This window comes from Amblyomma maculatum, chromosome 6 (genome assembly GCF_055883805.1).
Source record: "Amblyomma maculatum isolate TAMU_Amacu chromosome 6, ASM5588380v1, whole genome shotgun sequence".
Taxonomy (NCBI): domain Eukaryota; kingdom Metazoa; phylum Arthropoda; class Arachnida; order Ixodida; family Ixodidae; genus Amblyomma; species Amblyomma maculatum.
In genome coordinates, this window is record NC_139349.1 from 40,383,044 (window position 1) to 40,404,573 (window position 21,530).

Genomic DNA, 21,530 nt, shown 5'->3' on the forward strand with positions numbered 1-21,530 from the left:
GAGATATGGTAAAAAAAAAAAAAATTAAAAGAAAATGCAGAACAGTAGCTCACGTTGTCCAAGTACGGCGCAGCTACAAGCCGTAGGTGTAAGCCACCATCACCTCCGCGCGCAGCGAGCCCCAAGACCCCTTCGCCATCCGTGAGGAGCTTGCTGGAACGGCGCTTACAAATAAAGCTCCATCCCTAGCAGACGCAATGCGGCAATGGCGGAGCAGTGGCTCCTGCGACGACGACCATCACAAAGCGCATCCTGCCATTCCCGTTTACGACTGGGCCTCGACCAAATTACGGAGGTGCGCGACGCAGCAACACATCTTCGACGCCGACAGCGACGCGGAGAGGAGACTCCATCCAGATGGCTGCGAATTGCCGTCGCAAATGGTGGCGTGGGTCCGCTCAGAGAGTGAGAGGGTGCGTGTTCGGAGGACTCCGGGGCGAAGTGGCCAATGCAGTTTGTGCGTGTGTCCTGTCCACTGCTGATTACTGGCACCGCGTCGTCCTGTCGGGTCCGAGAAAGCCGTCGGCATTTTTCTGGTGACGACAAACCTGCGTCGCGAGGCCTGCAAACTCTCGTGCAATGTCTTGTAATGGGGACGCAATATAAAAAGCGTCATTCGTCATGTCAAAATTCCCCACTCTTTAATATGTGGAAAAACTCGCTCTCAATGCTCGCTGTTTTGTCGTGACCCAAAGTCAGTATTTTCGCCTTCGATTCGTTTTTTAAATGTTGCGGAAATCTTAAACGGTAAATAAGTCGTTTTCCTTTTTCGTTTCTCAATTTCACGCAACATTTCATGACTGGGATAAAACTTATTAAGCTGCTAAGATCGGAGGTTCTTCAACACTACTATGTGTTATTTCGTTTATGAGACAAATAGCGTCTTTCTGTGTATAAGGACTTAACTCGGCAACACTGGCGGTGAATGTTGTGTTGATCGCACTGGCAAATTAGGCAAATGGAGGATACACATTATGCGAGCAGAGTACAATCTCCGTACAAAGGCGGCCGCCATTACCCGCTTGGCACATAACAATGCGGATGACATGAACGTCCAAGTGGCAAAGGCGAGTGTTGAGTGTTGGCGACTGCGTAGGTACCTAATAACTTTGACAAGAAATACAGTGGAAGGCAGTATTAGGTCACTCACAGTCGTTTAAGATCCGTTGGAAAGACGTTAACATCGACTGCAAGTTAAGTTTACCACTGTTTCTCTGAGCTCGTAATCATTTCAATATGCGAGTTCCAAAAGACCGCAGTACCCTATTCTTTAGTTAGGTTCTTGTTATCTTTTTCAAATGCATGCTAAATATATCATAATGTGTCCAGGCTAATGCTATATGAGCCTAATGTATGCAGAAAATACTAGGCCTGTTTTTCCTCGTTTATTGATTTTATTGGGTATGGAATGTATAAAATTGCGTCGCTTGGAGATGTGACGATGTAAGCTAAAATTTCCTTGGAGATAGTTTTAGGCAGAAAGACACTTTTACACTAAAGTCTCGTTGCGTTTAAAATACGTCAGAAAAATTTTATACTTACCTGTGTGAATGAGAAAGAGTTATAGTCCAGGAGGTGAAATTTTTCAGGTCAGGTTTTCGACGTGTATAAAAGTTTACTATGCTAGTATTGTCTTCGGTGTGTGTTTTTGCTTTCTCCCTGCAGACTGACATGCTTACCGCACCGTCTGGTAGCCATATTTGCGAAAACCTCTGTTTGAAAGCATACTACTCCAAGTACATATTATGTTTTTCTTTTTAATACAAGTCGCAAGATAGACTCTGAAAGCCTCTGAAAGCCTCTGAAATATCTAGCACATGCATGGCGTGTGCAACAAGAAATTGTGTGACTCCACCTGGAACATATTACATTTTTGATACCAATATCGCGAATACTGGTGCCACATATGTTGGTCGGCCAGTGACGAGCATGCATAGACGAATGACATGTATACGATTGCCTGAAGTGCAAGGGGCTTCCCTCGCGTGTCCGGATCTATCAAGAGATGCATCGTGGATGCTCTGCTTCTTTCGCGCTTCGTATGTCTGCAGAGAACGTCATTTTATCTTTCTCACCATTGCTGAATTTTCTTGCAGCTGGATGTTTTCGTAATAGCCACAAATTGCCTAACAAATCAGCAGGCATTGCTGCACCATCCAGCGGCATTACGATCGCACAATATTTCAGCTAAGACCTTCGTTTTCTGAATATATGGCGCGTACATTATATTCACAATTCATCTCGAACAAATCTTGGAAAGGGATCAGTGAAATGCGGTTATAAGTGAATATATCTCGACGCGTCAGTTCTTCTTGTTAGGTCTGAAAATCGTACATTCACACATCCTGCATCGATGTCACACTGTATACTATATTAATCTTTTATTTAGGTTAGGGCTGCGTAAAACAAGAAATCAATTTTGCCAAATCATTTTTCTTTTATTTTTATTATTTTAAAACGTGACGATGTTGTACAGCAGTCTTCCGTACCATGTTGGCTAAGCAGTCAGCGAAGTTCAAAATTCTTGCAGCACTAAAACTGCATATAATCATGTTCTATAAAAAAAGTCAGAATTGTGCTATTTTACTCCGGAACTAGGGCAAAGCAAGACATAAGGTGTAGCAAATCGAACCATTTTAGTAAATAAAAAAAAAAAATGAGTTATTGCATTCAGAGAAGTTGAAATTGAAATCATAGTCCCCTATTCACTCTTAGTGAGCTCATTCGTTGCATATCCTGCACTAGATTCACGCAGAACAATGCGCTGTGTAGCTCCATAATTGTTTGTAGATATTTTGCTTGCCGATGGCATTGCGGAAAATTTTCCTTTCGCTGAAACACTGCCGCCAACAACCTTCTTTCTCGATGTTCGTCGACCGCATCCGACTCCTAGGCATCATTTTCTACAACTAGCTTCGTCTCGTAAAGTGATAAGTACAGAACAAACAATTATTTTCTCCGAATTCCTTGCGTTTTTTACAGCAGGCTCTTCTCACTATGAGCTCTCTGTTCCCTGCTTTCAGTAGAAGTAGCCGGGGAGCAGTTTGTACGAGAGTCTCCTCCTTAACAGGAAGTCTGCTGTCCAGCTGTGTTTGAAAACTACTCTTCATCGTGCGGCACGCGAGAAGATGGCCAAATATCACATTTCCAACATGAACTGGATACGCTATTGACGTTTCCTGATCGCTCAAAGGCTTTCTTTACGAGAACACGTTTCGCACGAGTAGGAATTGTACACGCCTCTTCCGAGCGATTGTCGCGTTTCGCCTCTTCCATTGGTTATTACTCAATCAATTTTATTCTGACGAGAATTATAACCTAGGACACAACCTCGGACACAGCTAGCCAAGTAGATGCACTAACACTAGAAATACGTACCCCGTCACTTAAGTTTGCATCGACGTTGCTGCATGCTCCAAAAAAACGAAACATCAAAATTTCGCATATTTGTTGCGGGACAGCCACCCCACAGTCACTGAAGGTTTTTTTCCTGAAGCGCTCATCACAAAATTCCATCAGCCTGCTTACTTAAGAATATTTTGCGCTAGATGACGCTAGGTATATACGTCTTATTTTGTCTCACTTAATCTACCTTATCAACGTTGTCAGGCCTCTGCCAAAAGAACATGATCATAGTCGTCATTACCAAAGAAGGTATCCTCACTTAGCGGCCCCAGTGCTAATCTTAAGTCTTTATACGCTTGAGAGGTTCTGAAAGTTAATTGCTTTAATTTTTTATCACTTCCGATGGGCTATAGTTTCGTTATTATATACTCGTTTGTCTACTCTCACACCAGTCACCTGTTCATTATGGATGACCCGGAAACTGAACTGACCTCTGCCTCCGGCTATCACTATTTCTTTTGAAAGGGTAGTTTTCTTTGTTCTTGATCTTACCACCCGTATTTCTGCGCACAACTGCTTTGACAACCTGAGGGTAACCGACACAGCGTCCCCTTGCGATGCCCGCTTTCATCCCCTGTGGCCACCTCCCATTAGGGAAGTCCTGGAAAGAATGGGAAAGGTGTGATCAAGAGGGGACTTGGTGGGCTGGAAGGGAGATACGCGGGGCCAGGCACCATATGGCCATTATGACTCATTGGCTATGCGTCACTGCGTTAATTGATGGACCGAAGCTAGTGCGGTGCCACACCGTTAGTCGTCTAATGATGGCGCCCGCGTAACGAAGTGCGCTTAGGCCACGCCCAGCGGCACTGAACGAAATGCTCCTGGATGGGCACTGCCTGTGGGAATAAGGAAAACAGCCATCGACCTCCAGGCTGCTCGCCTTAGTCCCAGCGCATAAAAATCAAAACAACTATATTAAGTGTGAAAGGAAGCACTTTTCATAGTTTACTGCGCTCGAAACACACGAACATTTGCTGAAAGAAAAAGAAAAAACACGGGTCAAATTGATCGCGCTAGAAAATTCAGATTCTCTTTTACTGTGCGCGTTACAAAGCCGGCAGTTTTCTATCCGTCAGTCGGAGGAGAGCGTTCATGCAAACTTTATTCTAATCCTCGTGTACTCGAAGCTATAAGAAGGTTTATGGCAGCCTCGAGTGCCACGGACTCTTGTTTGTTTTCTTTAAAAATGCAACGACGTCAGAACTCGGCCCCGTTGAGACGGTGCTTCAATGCTCAGATATTAATGACACTGCGCTGTAAGCAGCTACAATATCTGCATTCACTGCCAGCGTCTAGGGAGGATGTTTGTATGCTCTCGGAATAACCGAGCAACGTTTTAGATGTCTGGCCAGTGGGATTATTCTAAAGACGTAAAATGATGCTCACTGCATTGTGATAAGGATTTTTTTAATTAGAATTGTACTTGGAACGTGCTTGGAACGACATTTTCAGATGACGAAATAATGTTAAGTGAAATTTCCCTAATGAAGACACATTTTCCTTTATATCGTTATATTCCTTCTTTTCATACGTTTTTTTCTTTCATTGTTAACCAGCGCAGAACGATGATGCTAAGAAAAACAGACTACAAGCGCCCGCTTTCCAATTGAACTGAATTTTTGTTTACTCTCGACTGGGATCTTGGAGCTTATTTCAACGCCTGTATGTATGTATGTATGTATGTATGTATGTATGTATGTATGTATGTATGTATGTATGTATGTATGTATGTATGTATGTATGTATGTATGTATGTATGTATGTATGTATGTATGTATGTATGTATGTATGTACGTATGTACGTATGTACGTATGTACGTATGTACGTATGTATGTATGTATGTATGTATGTATGTATGTATGTATGTATGTATGTATGTATGTATGTATGTATGTATGTATGTATGTATGTATGTATGTATGTATGTATGTATGTATGTATGTATGTATGTATGTATGTATGTATGTATGTATGTACGTGCGTGTGTGCTTGCGAGTGTGCATACATGCGTATATTGGAGGTGATTGAAAATATATTTTGTTGGGTTTTGATACATTTATAGGAGAAGTCCCCTTCGAATGCATTCGATGAGAATTTTCTATGGCATGTTCATCTTGACACGCTGTTCAAATTTCACAAACTGATAAAATTGAATAGAAGTAGCACAGGGAATTACGGAAAGCTGGCGTATGCCACATGTCCCGCTTAAGTGGAACCCAGCCGAAGAAACTACACAACCGTGTCAAAAATTCGACAAGTTATTCTATAGTTCTTACGGCACGTCACACTTTTCAGCACAGTTTTCTTTTTTTGTAGCTCTGTGGTATCTCTTTCTCGCTAATAGTTTTCTGTAATCTGTAGTTCTGTACTGCGTTTTTGTTCTTTTAACTATACAATTTTGATGGTACTGCAGAAATGTATATTGAAACAACAGGGTCACGGTCAATAGGTCCGCAGAAGAAATGTTTTGACAACAGAAAACCTTCTGTAGAGTCTTCCACTGGAAAGCAGCGTTAAATATCTGCTAGTGCTTGGGAGTTTCACACATATTCATAAAAGCCAGAACGGCAGTTCTCGAAATTAAAAGATCTTGCCCTTGCCCGTAGTCGATAGTTCGCTGAGTCAGCCTAGGCGTGCATGTGGTCTCCGGCGTCGAGAAGCTCGCTTTCGAGCACGCTTTTGACAGGAGCAACCGCCCGTGTGTCAGCAGCCAGTGACGGCGAAGGCAGCATGTGAGAAAGCTTGCTTTCAAATTAACTCATAATGAGAATGAGAAAACTGCAGCTCCAGGACATTAAAGTTGAAGACTTACCACCCCGTTGAAGATTTTTCAGTTGGGCTACAAGCCGAAGTCATGGACCAGCGAAAAAAAAAAGAACGATCTAAAGCAATGCTGAAGAAATCGAAAGCAGGCTTGCAGTGCGAGTCTTGTGCCGACATATTCACAAGTGAAAAAAAAAAAACAAAACAAAAAAGGAAAGTCTTGTTTGCGACAGCGCCTTGTGGCTGTCTGGAAGCTATAGTATTATTACTCTACAACGTAAGGAAGTAAATGAAATGCATTTTGAGACAGAGCTTTTGAATCATACCAGTCTGGAGACTCGCCTTCAAAAAGTGATTAGTTTTTGTATGCATTTTTTTGAGTATCTATGAATTGTCGCAGCGTCTAGAAGCGCTCAATAGAAGGTTTCTGCAATTGTCATCATTGCATTTTGGAAAATTACTTTTTTCTTCTTTTCCATCTTAATTAACTATACGGCTGCTATATTTAAGATTTTTGCAACAGCAAGTCTTCAATTAATTTTATTTTCCAAGTGATTGCGTATTAATTAAAAATCTGAAAGTTTGTCATTTAGACGCAATTTCTATTAATGGCCTCGGGCGCCGCCACTATTGATATACACCCGAAGTTTGACCAATCGAAACCGCCATTTTTTTATACCTGGGCCCTATGGGAAGTTTCGCAACTGTTAGTATTGAAGAGCTCTGCTTTTAGATGGATGCTTTTGCAGACATGCTTATTTTGTGTTCGGAGTTTTTTTTTTAATGAGCAAGGGTTTTTTGGCTCATGAGTAGAGTCACTATAGCACTTCGGCAGAGCGCCGCCAGAGTGTGTCGGCGAAATGCGTGGACAGAGTGTGCCATCGGAGCGTGTGATGGAGCAATTAATATAATAGTACTACATTTGGTATCCAATCTAATTAGACTGTGGTCAACTTGACGGTAGTCTCCAAATTTTGATAAACCCATCTCCAAAATTTGGTCCATATGACCCTCCAAACTTCACCTTGTCAGAACTGAACCAAAACTGGTGTGTAATATAATTCGTACATGACCGGTTCAGCGGTGACCTGCAATCTGGGGTGGACTAACACGAAAATTGAACCCCTTCACTTTCAATATTTGCCCTCATCGGAATTTGATCACAATTTGTGTCTAACCTGATTTGAGCATGATCAACTCAATGGCAACTTTCACACTTATGTTGGACACTTGTAAAATTCGGCAATTTTTTAACCCCGACATTTTTCTTCGCCCAAATTTGAAGAATACTAGTATCTAATCTGATTTAAGTGTGGCCAAATTAACGCTGACTTTCAAAATAGGTTAGGCCATCCCCAAAATATGGCTATTTCATCACCAAAATTTGACTTCATGCAAATTTTATTACTAGAAACGGCAACTATGTAACGGTACTGAGCATCAAAGAGCAGAACTCATAATGGAAGTAGGCAGGGAAACTCCCACTGCATTCGCATTTCTCCACGTAAGGAGACATAAGTGTATCCCTTTAATTTTTCATTCTCCTTACCTTAAATCAAACAACAATTGGGGTAATGGTTACTGCCCTTCGCGCCGAGTAAAAAACACCTTTACGAGAGGTTGGTGTCCAAGTTCTGAATGGCACAATGGCCTCCCAGTGGGAATACAACGTTCAAGAAGCTGATTTCCCTAAAAAGCACGCAGCAAAGAATAAGTGGTTTTGCGTGTCATATAAAAACAAAAAAGTGCATTTCATCATTTTCGACACTCCTGCTGTGCATTTGCGGGTGTACTGTAAGAGTAGGCAGCACCTCCAGGTCAGTCATAGGTCACTCTTAAGAGAGAAGAGGAAGATGGGCAGCTTACGGAAAGTATCGGCAGATATTGTTAAAAGGACCCATCTGATATGCTAAGCCGCTCTCTCATTGATAGAGACTGAACGACCGTGTTCGGTGCCTATCATATTTCGTCAAGCTTGCCCACTATTAACCAATTTTTTTTTTATCAGTACATAGCTGTGGAGTACAAAATGCAAATCTAGAGGTTATAGCCTATCACTTCATTTCATAAGAGGCATTCAAATGAGGTAACAGGTGCCATTTTTCGTCTCAGAGCACAGCTTCAGCAGTGCAAGCCGGAAGACTTAATGATGACTCGGTTAGATATGCCTCGATTAGATATTAGATATAGATTATATACGTCATAAATTGCCACTGTGACTAACTATATGATAAGAACCAGCTAAGATACGTTAAAATATATCAAAAGCAGTAAAGAAATGCGAATTGTCAAACATCGTTTCATCCATGCATGCAAAGCACATGACCGTAGCCGATGATTACGACTTCTTCCAAACAACTCCATTCGCGAAAACGCTGCAATTTCTAGAAAATATTCATCTTCGATTCACCCTCACAATGTTCGAGTTCGGTAATTTTTTTACTAACACCCAGGTTGTTAATTTATACACGGCGAAGATCTAGAGGAGCCTTGCGCTAGCACAACGCCGATGCTACAGAATTACCCGTCTGTACATAGAATACGAAGATGCCAGCTTGGTCTCGCATTCCAGTAAGCAACTGCAATAGTTGGATTTTAAGTTTCAGTAGTGCTGAATGGATGTACTCACTTTATATTATATTCATTAGGTGGCACTAAACGCTAAAGCTTCTGAAACTCACCAGCCTTTCTTAGCAATTTCACGGAAGATGCGTTCCACAGAAAAGTCTATTTCAAAACCATGTACAGAGGTGCACGCACAATTACGAACAAGCTCTTAACCTCAAGTCTTGTGCACAATGTTCTAAGCCCTGGTCAAACACGAGTACTGCTTCTCAGTGCGAGGTAATGCCAACGATCAACGCAGGGGGTTAATACAGGCTCATAGAAGGTAGCAATTGATTTGACTTAACTGTGTTGCCAAGCTGGTTTTTTTTTTATCGTTTTTTTGATAGCTTTACGGTTGTGAGATTTTTTTGTTTGAATCAACGACTTCTTTTCTTCACCGTAATAAACTTTACTACAGGCCAATGTTATAGGGAACGAGGACATGAAAACTAATATTTTCTCCCCTTAGCTCCCGTCTTCTTTTGAAGGATCCGTCAAAGAAATATGTTTATCCTCTAGGTCAGAAATAATATCGATTGTTTATTTTGAACAACGGGACGTTAAGTGGTGAGTACTCCTTCAAGATGCGCACAGACATAAGATCAGAATGATAAAATCAATCAAAGAGCATGTGCAGAAAGACCCGCAATGTAGGACGTGCTCTGCAACGCTTGCCTGTATCAGAATTTTATATGTTACGTATTTTTTGTTTCGGTGGACTTACGCTGCACTGGCGATGAAGTGGTTCAGAGCGCTATATAAGATCATGAAATAAAAACAAACAAGCTACCAGGCTTGAACAAAATTGGCAGCTTATACATGACACCGCCTGTGAGGGAAGTGCAGTTCTTTCTTCGACGCTCGCGGTGCGGTCGGTGCTCTGCTCTACTGCTTGAGTGACAGGCATATTGAATCTTCTGGAGAGCGGCAAGCCCAAGCTCTTGACCTTTTCGGCGAGTGTGCGATAGCATCTGCAGAAACAGCACTTCGACAAATCGCGCTTCAAGTGGGTGTGTAGCTTGTAAAGCGTCTCCAATTCTCGAGTCACCGTGCGAGTTTCCACTAGAACGAAGCACTGAGGGGCCAGAAGAACTTTTTTTTTCTCCGTACATTTGCGTCATTTTACAAGGCAATACGGTCTCAAAGTATGAAAAAGGACTTCCTATCTGTCGCAGCGAAACCTGCCTGCCACTACACTTATACTACTTTTTCGCTTTTCCGCAGCAGCTTTCTCATAACTTGTTACTTATTTTAGCTGCTGTAGATTTTCAATATTTATTAGTCCTACAATTCGACGATGACGACAATTGCGAACTTCTTGCTTCTTTATTTGGCTTCATTTTACCACAGATGGCACAGCGTAAGGTACGAACTACCTGCCCTTGGGATGCCCATCTCAGGCAAAGTATTATGCTCATCATAATGACGTCTTCGGCTGCTTATCAGCAATGACGTGACTTGCACTGATGTACGGCTCATCATAACCATCATCAGCAGGTAAAGTGTGTTAACTGCATAAACAAAATATTTCTCCTGTGAAGGTATGCACACATCCAGCAAACATAACATTTACATTTCTGTGGAGCGCTATCGTTGCTACCGCCGCCTATGCACCTTATGCATTCGATGAGAATACAAAAATATTTACTCCTTGGGAACATGGCCACAAACTTTATGTATGAATATTCACCGACAAAACGTTAAGAAGATAGTTTTACAGCAGCATGGTATGAGCGCTTGTTATTAAACAGCAATAGCGAAACCTACATGCAAACTCACCTTTTCAATCTCGCCATCTTCTCACACTCAAATTCGCTTACAAATGATTTTTCTTTCTTGCTTTATCACTTTCCTGTAAAGCGTGCTTTGTCTGCAATGCAACCGTGATGCGCAAAGAAGCCAGGCATACGACCAAATAATGTGTAGCTGTTCTCGTCATCCCGTCAAAGGTTCAAAAGGCTTTACAGAATAGGAACAGTATAGAGCGCAGTAGACGGCACAGTAATGTCCCCGAGTATTAGTTTTTATCAGTTTAAAGTAAATTACCCGAATATGATGGCCAGATGCCTTACCATGTACGTGAATATAGGTACATAATGGTTGCTGTACCCCCCGAAATTGTAGATGTTTATCATCCCCTTACACGCCTTTTCAATTCCTGGAAGATCCATGTCATAATAGCGAATATACAAACGAAGACACACAGAAGAAAATGACATGGACAGGAGCTTCAGGGACAGGAGTTTTCGTTTGCATGTGCTCCATTTTAACATGGATCATTGTCAACTGGCCCATTTTTTTCTTTGCTATTTCTCTTGAAGATGCCATATTCGTTCTCCTAACCCATAACAGCTATGTGATTCATAGTTGATGCGTTTAATTATCTCCCTAGTCAACACTTTCCGAACCAAAAAGCTAAAAATAAACAAGTAGAATAAAAAAAAAACGAGTTTAAGAAGTTGTAAACACTTTCTGTCTTGATGCATTCAAGGCTCAAAAAACCTGCAAATTTTGATTCATCCATAAAAATCAAAAAGGCAAAAGACTTTCGCGAAACTGGAGTGAAATTTGGCAGTGATATAGGCAGGAGTTGTAGACGTCGAGCACTCTGAAGAAAAGGAGGCGGGGATGGAGAGCTCCACAAACAGTTAACTTCAGGCACAGCAAAGGAGAGAGAAAATCAGGTCTTGGAGGCGAAGCAAGTGGCGCGAGTCGGTCGGAAGCCAATTTCCGGGCCTAGAATTAAACTGCCCGAGTCGCGCGGCGCAACCAAAGGCGGTCGACTCGAGTGACACGCTGCCACCGCCCGCTAGACGGCGGCGGCGGCGTCCGCAGTGTCGGGGATAAAGGAGAGCGGGTTGGCCTTCCGGACAACGCCGGGGAACAAAATAGGCGGCAAGCGCGGGGTCCCGATAGTAGGTGCCAGTCCCCAGAAGACTTTCCCCACGCACTTTACTCCGAGATGAGGAGAAAGAGAGTGATGTACTGCACGATGGGGCTGTCGTGTTAAGGAGACGCTTGCTTTGCGCTTTGAGAAATAAATTTCGGGAGAAAGTGGCGCGACGTTCCTTATTTTGTTTTTTGCTTTCTTTCCAGTGAAAAAGTAGTCAGACTTTAGGCCCAGAGACACCTTTGCTAGCGCTCTTATAAGTATGCTTAGGAGGGACTTTCGCATTTGCTTTCTCGTGAAGGCGGCATCACTGAGGACCCGCTTTTTGATTACGGTGGGAGGGCAAGGGCGAAATAGGGCACTGCTGCAAAGAATCATTTATGCGTCCGCTTTTTTGTTTAGTTTTTTTTATCATTAGTGAAATTACTTTCGTCCTTGGAAAAGCGCTTGAGCACTCTCTTAAACACCTTTTGTTTGGGATTTTCTTCGGAGTGCGCTCTGAAAGATAGGTGCTTGTTTGTCCCGCGGACAAAGCAGACTGTCTATGACAGCCAGCGCCTTTCTTTAGACTCCGGGAAGTGCTCAGACGACGCAGAAACGAAAACAGGTGAACGCGAGCGAGGCACCGCACAGACTTCTGAGCGCCTTGATTGACAACGGAAGACCGGCGGGCGGCAGAGGCGAGGGCACCGGATGCAGGCACCAACGACAAGGCCTCGGTGCTGCGAGTCTGGACTGCCGGGAATGAGCTTTTAGGAAGTGTCTTAAAGTAAGTTCACCAAACTGAACAAAAGCCAAGAAGAAAAAAAAATCGGGAAAAAAAAAGAGACCCAATGGAATGCCGCCGATAGTAGTGGTGGAGCCTGTGCTGCTGCTACAGCCATCGTGGGGCTCAGAGTGCGGGGCGCTCGAGAAAAAACGCCTCTGGTTTTCCGGTGCCGGCAAAGCCTGCAAATGCACTCTCTACGCAATTATCTCAAATGGTGGCACCGTTTGAAGGACGAAGCTAGAAATCAGAGGGAAGGTAGAGCAGGCTAGAATAAAGGGAAAAAAGAGGGGAAAAAGAGGAGGGGAAGAAAACACGCAAGAGGGCAGCAAGAAAAGCAGAGAAGATGGCACAAGAAACAGCATTGTACCAGCGTCTCTTTCCCCGCGTCCTCCTTCACATGCACAAAGGAAGGAAGGCGTCGGAACACTGGATGGTCCCGCCGTGATGCTGCTTGCTTTCTGGCGTTGCGTGGCTCTGGCGGATCGTCTGCCACTCGGGCTAGGCTGCTGCGCTGCGCTTCGAGTGTCGCGTGATTGAAAATGGATTGGTAGAAAATTGGGATCGCTCCGAGTACGACGAGTTCCTTTTCTTTCCCGCTGTCTCCCTTCGCCCCCCCCCCCCCCCCTCTCACTGCTCTTCTTCCGCTCCCTACTGCTTTTGAAACCTGCGCGCCTGTTGTGTGCCTGAGAGTACGTGTTTGCGCCGCGTAATGTACCGTACTCTTCAACAGTATATGCCGGGCTCCCCAGAGGTATCACGATGAGCAATAAAGAATGCCATCTCTGAACCAACTCGTTTACGAGGCACTTGGTTTCTGAAGGTGACCTTTATGCGATAACGAACTGGGCTCGTGAAACACGAGACGAGTTACTGCCTGTCTGCCTTTTCGCTTCCCTCGGTGCATGTTGCCTTGTGCTTCATGCGTAGCGCCCTATGTAGTTGGCACATGCAAGTTGAAAGGACAAAAACGGCATCATGCTGATGCGGCACGACACAAAAAGGATCATCGTTTCAGATTTGAGCTCTTAATAATTAAGTGACTAGTGAAATGTCAGGAGGCAAGGAAGTTTGGAACATTTTACTTCCGATGTGACATGATGAAACTATGCTATCAATTTCTAACATCCTCGGATTGCAATGTTTCATTTTATTCTTTTCTATTTCAACCTTCTTTAACTCTCCCTACAAAATGCGGGCCCATCGGCGCCCTTTATTGTGCACATTTTAACGTCTAGCAAAACAATGCTTTGCTTGCGTTGGTAGCAGTTACTCTTGGCATCCCCCCCCCCCCCCCCCTTTTCCACCAAATGAGAGAATCACGCTGATGTGAACAGAACGTGTAGTTCGTATGTCGTATGTCTTCGGTAAATTTTAGGTAAATTATGCTCAGTACTTCCACATAGCTCACCTAAGCGCAAGTAAATTTCTTGTCAACAGGTTGGTACAATTTGCATGTTTGACAAATTAAAGGCGCATAAACGGCTTGCAGTTAGCTCCCTTATTAGTATAATATGTTTCCTTTTTCTCCCTTCCTTTCGAAGGAATCTTCATTCTTGATGCCTGCCCCTATATTTCAAGATAGATGTGGCCTATACGGAGTAAGAAAAATATTTTGGGAGCGCTGAAAGCAAATAAAAATGAATGTTGCAGAAGCGAATAAGGACTCCAACATAAGTGAGAAGATTGAAATGAAATATTACATGCATTTGCCCGCGAAAATTTCAAGATGTGATTGTGAGCTTCGGAAATTGCAAGTATTGAAGCATCCTCTACGCCATGCTGCACCTTGCTAAAGCAAGGCAACCCATTTTTGTGCTCATAATTTGACCCATACCGCGTGAGATGTCAGTGTGTAACGCAACAGCAACACAATTTGTCTTTTCGCCAAAATATTATGCGATTGTGAAATGTCAGCTACGCGTTCACTTGTAAACGCGAACGCTTGAAAATATTCCGCGCGGAGAACGCTCGCTTTTTATTTGATTTTGTGACAGTAAGTTCCCAGAAGTTTCTTTTTTTGTAATTCTTCTTATGTGTTTTATAACTGCTACTTTCTTCAAGGGTTGTCCTAGTGTCTTTCCAGAATTATTTCGCCCTAAATAAACACTCATACTCATTCTTCAAATGCAAACATTATAGTTAAACTGACAGACCTCACCATTTCGAACATTTCTTCTTGCTTCTCACACTTTCTTTCTCAATATCGTATCTCCGGCGCGCAAGGACTAACTCATCCTCTGCCGTCTTCAGGCATTGTTTTTTGTCGCTGCCTGCTCTGTAGTCTCCACCGCAAACGAGGTCCTTCTGAAGCAGCGCTGAAATTACGGCGCCAGCCATTCACGTGCTGCGTTACCCGTGAACTCCGGTCCTCGACCAACTAAGGCGACAGCCCTATTCTTCTCTGCCTTCACCAACACTCCCTTTCTGCTCGCATGTTTCCCTTTTCGGACGTGTACTGCCCCTTCCCTATTTTTTGTGGCATCTTGCTAACCACCTGCCTCACATTCTCCTTGGGCGCACGCTCCTAAGTTCGGCAACACACTTCTTTCCGGCCTGTCTTTTATTTTCCGGTAAATGAGCAGGGGTAACTCTGCCTGCCATTATTCTTTCTCCTACTTTCATCCCGACATCTCCGCATCCCTTCATCTCCCCTCTTTTTCCAGACCTGTTCCTAATCTTCCCCTCGCGTATTCCTTGTTAGCCAACAGACCGTTGCCGCCACCGCAGCCGCCGGCTTGTAATCATTAAGGCGCTCCCCTACGCGCCGCCGAGGAGCGTTGCATCCGCTCCGGGGTGCCGTATATACTCGCTCTCGCGTATATGGCACGCCGCACCCCTGAGGGCAAACGAGCCCAAGCGGTCATCCGCGCTCATCACACGGAGCAGAAGGAAAGAGGGAGGGGGGTGGGTCGAGACGCAAACTCGGAGCAGTCGGCCTGTTCTCGCTTTTTTTTTTTTTTTCGTTCTGCACGCGGCCACAGTGCGACCACCGTTCCTCGTTCGTTACTCGGTGCGAGACAGTTGCCTTTTCTCTGCTGTCGCGCCTGACGTCATAACCACTGGCTGCGGTGGCCCCTGCTTAGCCCTCCTAATGAGTTCCCAAGTATGCGCTTTGCTTTGGTAGGATTAGGTGCTTGCTGGAATGTGTCTATTGCTATTTATAATAAACGTATTCTTCCCGCTACCCTCCCCCTGTGAAAACAAGGTAGATCGAAAGTATGGCCGGTTGATTCACTCATTTATATGAGGTTTCGAGCAACTTCTGCATGTAGACACAAAATCGTGCATACTGGTGAACGCGTAGTAGAACCTGTTTTGTGACTGCTTTGAATTTTACAGGGTAGATATTAACATGATTACAAGACATCTTTACCGAACCAACCTGGCTCAACATAGTCTCTCCAACGCTTAGGACATAAACATTAGAAAAGTGTAGTAAATGTCAGTACACACCACTGGCCAGAAAAACAGCTCCGATCGCCCAAAGTCCTTTTTCTCTCTTTTCTATGACGCAAAGGTGAGCGCCTCATTACGATCGATCATTTAATCTGGCGCCTCTGTACCTTTCTTCCGCCAGCCGCCACAGCCGCCTTTATACTTGCTTCTTGCATTATGCAACAAATGGAATTTTCAACCACGACTCGCTTTCGCAAGCGAGGCAGAGCATGATGTCAGTGCCCACTAGGGCTTCAAGCTCGAAGCAAGAATATTTCGCCCACTAGCTTCTGCAGCAGCTCGGAGGCGGCTAATTGCCCGAATGGCTGGCATTCCTGCAGCGGCGAGCTCGACGGGCAGCCGATTCACTTGCTTCAGCTTCTATCGTCTCTGCTGCTTGTGGCCAGGCGCCACAAGCACGCGGCGAGCGGTTCATGTGGAATGCCGGCTACGGAACCGAACAACTCATTACACGCCTTTTCTGGCGTCCGTCTTTTCTTCTCTTCTTATTTATTCCAGCGCAAGTCGTTTGACGCAAACGACGTGTTTCGCCAACGCCAGGCGCCGAGCGCTCGTGCCATGTTAATCTTTCCTACTGTTAATACGATTACGTTCGAAGAAAGAGCGCCTCTCAAGTGCCATTGGTGCAAAGAGTGATGAAAAAAAAATGAGAAATCAAAAAAGCTTGGCGTACATCAAACAACTCTGCCCACTACTGCAGACCATGAACATGGCGTTCCAATGCCGTTCTACATATTGTTCTGCGACCAGGCTACTCAAGCTTACAAGCAATGAAGCTCCAGTATTCAGCGCTAGCGCCTAGAGGCGTATAGCTCGGCTATACTCTTCCTCTCTTCATTTTTTTTTTGTGTGTATGTGACAGTAATGCTGTAATCATGGCGATTAATAACATCAGTAGACATTCATAGAAACTTGGGCGTATACATAGTGCAGCAAGGTGCAGAGTCATTGATCAAGTCACGATAATCAAGCTGAAACTATTATGCTCGCTTTACCGGTCTTTTTTGTACGCCGTTCGCAACGTCCGTTTATCTAGTTGAGATAATTTCAGATAGACTCTTACAGAAAAACTGTAATAAAGGCGCCAATACACGCCATTTAAGTGCGAGCTACCAGTCACAGTGGTTTGCACTTGCGGTTCACCAGCTTGTATGATGAATTCACATCTTTATACTATAAACTCAGTTGACAACGTTTAATAAACATAACCTAAGTTTGCGTTTTTCAGACTCTGCATAACCATGGAAGAGATTCATATGCTCCAACACATGTGAACATAGAGCTCCACGAAGGTTTTCTGGTAATCTCCCTTTGTAGAAATCAGTGTTAGTAAAACAAACGCTCAAGGTTGTTATACATTAGGATGTGCGACTAAGTTAAAATTGTTTTGCTGCCTTTGTGTGCAATATCCACTCGCGAACCTTACCAGGACTTTCTGAATCTAATCCAGACGACGATATTAAAGAAATTATTAGAAAAACTTGTATTTTCCTATTTCGTTTTATGTCGTCATCTTTATTTTTGTGTGTCCTTTGTCACCGGAGAATATCACCTTTTTATCGTCTTGCATCGTCCTGAGATAATTCTGCTCAGTATTTTCAACTTTTCATACTTTTTTATATAAAATGCGAGTAGTGTGCACAGGAAACAGAAAAACAAAAGAAGCGTGCCACTGTGGAAAGTTCCAAGTTTAATATAAGGCAACTTGACGTCAAAACTATGAACAATACTTTTAATTAGTCATTTAATTTTTAGACAGGATAGCGGCTGAACTTTCTTGCTAAGAATTCATTATTTTCTGGCGTATTCATATTATAGTTGTTGATAATGGACTTCTCAACGGCACATTATTGTGTTTTGAATGGAATTATTTTACCTGAGTGTTGGAAGTTGGCTTAGACCAAAAACGTGCTAGTTACTCAAAAGATTGTTTCTTATTATTCCGTGTCTCTGTAAGTGCACTACAGAGAAAAGTCGCTACATTAAGCCGGCTCTCTCGAAACGAATTAGCTTTGTTTATTTCCTTCTTCTAATACTCAGTAGACCGAAGCACAATGAATTTGATCAATTCAGACGTCATGGTTTAATATCAGCAATTTGTTCCGTAGCAAGCTAGAAACATAGTGCAAGAAAGGGCGCGTTACATTACCGAGTAATGTAAAACTATTATGGCGCCATAGTAGTGTGTAGAAGACAGAAATTAAGCACCATGCTATTGATTTTTCACGAAGGGTCCCCTGAACTGACTGACTGTTTTTTTTTTTTTTTTTTTTTTTTTTTTTTTTTTTTTTTTTTTTTTTTTTTTGTACGCAAACTTGCCATAAGGCATATTATATAAACTCATGTAAATGGTTTTCCGTGAGGAACCGGAGCAGGCTCCCGCTCTTAGCGTTGTCGGTGAGCCATTTAGAAAAGTCCTCTTCCCTTGTTGTGGTTAGACCCACTTCGCGCAGAATCTGTGTCCTTGATTCCCTTGTCCCTGCACAAGTCCATAGCAGGTGGCGAACATTCACTTCTGCAGCTGGTGTGGAACACTTTGAGCATGTGGTTGGTCCGGTATCAGCTTGCGATTCCCATCGGCATTTTACCGACGGGGTAGGGGCCGCCCCACTTCTTATCCTTCTAAGGGAAACCTCCTCCAATCTCGTTAAGTTACGAGGGAGTGGGAATGTACACGGGGGAATGAGGGCACGTGTACTTTTCCTTAAAGAGGATGCTAAAACGGAAACAGCGGAGCGGGCATCGAAAGGGAGCCTGGTGGGGGGCGCATTAGTGTGTGGAACTTCGTGTGTGAGGTGGTCAACTTTTCTCTGCTCAGCGTTCTCAGCATTGTCTTGTGTCCAATGTATCTGGATGCTTATCTTTTTTTTTTTATTGAGTGCGTGGATTTCTTGGGTAACACATAGCGTCTTCGTCACTTTCTTCAGTTGTTTTATGGCGGCTAAGGAGTCTGTATAGATGTGGGCTTCTGTTATCGAATCTATTTTATTTATGGCCTCCATAGCATCGCGGATTGCATAGAGTTCCATCACAAGCGGGTCCGGGTATTCTAAAAGATATTCTTTACGTACCCTTAGTTCGCTGTGTGTTGGACTAGTAGCTGCTGTTCTACCGCCATTTTCTATAATTGATGCGTCCGTATATGCAATTAAGGTACCTGAAAGTGCATCAACCAGAGGTCGAGATGCCAGCTTTTCTTTGCGACGAAGCCGAGTGGTCTTGTCGTGATAGTAGTGAATTCCCACGGAGGGGCGTCAGCCATTGGTGGTGTTCGAACTGCCACTTCGTTGTACAAGGATGCTATGGGCGTAACGTACTTTCGCCTCGTATCCCTTGTTGCCTCTCGTTGTTCAATTAATTCTGTCAACGTATTTATCTGTGCAAACTCTTGGAGAATAGGGATAGGGGTAAGTTTTGGTAAGGCTGTGATAGTGCGCATTGCGTTTCTATTTATTGTTTCCAATTTCGCCCATTGCCGCCTCGTGAGTCTTTGGAATTGGGCCTGGTATAGTATCCCCGGCTGTAACACTGATTGCACAAGACGTCTTGCCATGTCCGCTCGAGCTCCTCCTCCCCTAGACGAAATGCGTTTTATCAAGTTTAAGGAAGTCGCAGCTACTTTTATCACCTTATGAAGCCACTGTGTTCCTTTGCTGGATTTGTGAATTTCTAGGCCAAGAACTCTCAACTCGTCCACCTCTTCCAATGCCTGATTTCCAATCTTTAGGGAGACTCTTTGCGTTGCCAATTGTTTTCTTCCATTCTTGTTGGCAACATGAATGTAACTGGACTTTTGAGGTGATAATTCCAGGCCTGCACTTTGCACGTACTCATCTATGGTATTTAAAGCCTCTTGCAGATGCCGACTCTGTCTCTCAATTTGTTTATGAACAGACCAAATCGTGACATCATCTGCGTATATCATGAATCCCACTTCTGGTATTTTAGCTAATTTCACCACTGTAAAAGGCGAATATAATACTGATTGATCGTACTGACTATCACTGGCACCAATAGAAACCTTAAATAAGTTACGCCTATTCTCTGTATGGATATGATTTACCCGAAGGCACGGCTTTAACTCTTTCGCAGTACGAGCACTGTCAGAAACTCTTCATCACAAATACTCTTGAATATATGCGTATAACAGTCCTTTAAACATCGTTAGCTCGCTTCGGCGGCTAGATTCAAAATACGGCCAGTTGTCATGCCATGTTCGAGAACCGAACGGCGAAAGGAGATCATCAGGCGGCATTTTCTAACGAGCTTGCTGTCTCTGTCGCACGGAAGCGCGAAAAAAGAAGAAATATTTCTTTCATTAACGAAGAGCCAAGAGCATTATAAACTTTAAAAGCAGTTGCCAATCCCTTTCCTTGCCTCTCTCCCCCCCGCTCCCCCCCCCCTGACTCACATCTGATCGCCTTTGTCGTACAAAGCGAGCACCGCAAGTTTTCCAACAATTTTGATCTTGAGTTAAACTCCGGTCCGTGCGCATGTGTTAGCGCGAAAACTGCAGCTCCTTCAGTGCTCGAACGCAGCATTAAGGCGCCGATTATAAAAGAGCGTTTGTCTTATTCGGCGCGCTGCCTCGGTGTTACAAAACAGGCTTGCTGTTGTCATTCGCGCGACGACGAAGCCGACAGTGGAGCCGACAACGGAGACGAGACAAAGCAGCCAGAAAACAAAGCAAAGACGGCAGCCACAACAACGCTTTCGGGACGAACAGCAGAAGCAGTCTCAACGAGGAAACAATTCTCGATCGATGGTGAGCCAGCAGCTCCGCCGACCCAGTTTTCGTTGTCTTCGTCGCTCGTGGGACAAGGGGCCTTTGTTTTGCCAGCGCGCTCGCGCCGCCAATTGCTTCAGCATGCTGGCCCGGGCTGCGCGCGGAGAATACAGAGAAGCGGACAAACTAGCCATAGTTCCCTCAAGCGCGCCACGCGGTCCAGCCGCCGAGGCTAACTCCACGAGCTGCCGCTGGAGTCCTTTGTTGCGTCGACCCAAGATTAACAGGGGCAGCTCGGGCGGCGGCCGCCACGCGTTTTGCTTTCTTCTTGCGGCGCTGCGCGAGGGCCCCGACAGAAGCTCGTGTAGCGGCCGGAATTAATGGTCCCTGATCCTAGCCACTCTGGTTTCAAGCCTCCACCATCGCCGGCTTCACCACTGAAAGCGTAGACTGGTGAACAGGGTTTCGGTCTGTTCTCCACGACGCGTTTTTTTTTTTTTTCAATTTTTTTTTTTCGGTGGCTGCCCGCCAGTCCCCAGGGGATCAACCCTAAAAGCACGCAAGAAAGTAACTAAAAATGAAGACGACCGCGTGCAAGAGTTTGCCAAATAGATTTTTTTAAAATGGGATGAGGAAACAGAAAGGGGGGAAAGGCCTATATAGGTAGACATCAGTGTTGCTGCTCAACCAGTATATATGCCTTCTAGTAATTTCACAAATGGCGCATCTAGACCTTGATTCCACAATCCCTGCTTGACTGCTGAGGCTTTGAATGATACAAATCCTTTCTCATAATCTACAAAAACTATGTACAGAAGTAGTCGATATTCCGAGCATTTTTTTTTTTTTTTGGTACATGGTGCGGATATAATCTAATGTCGAATAGCTTTTGCGAATGCTTGCCTGGACT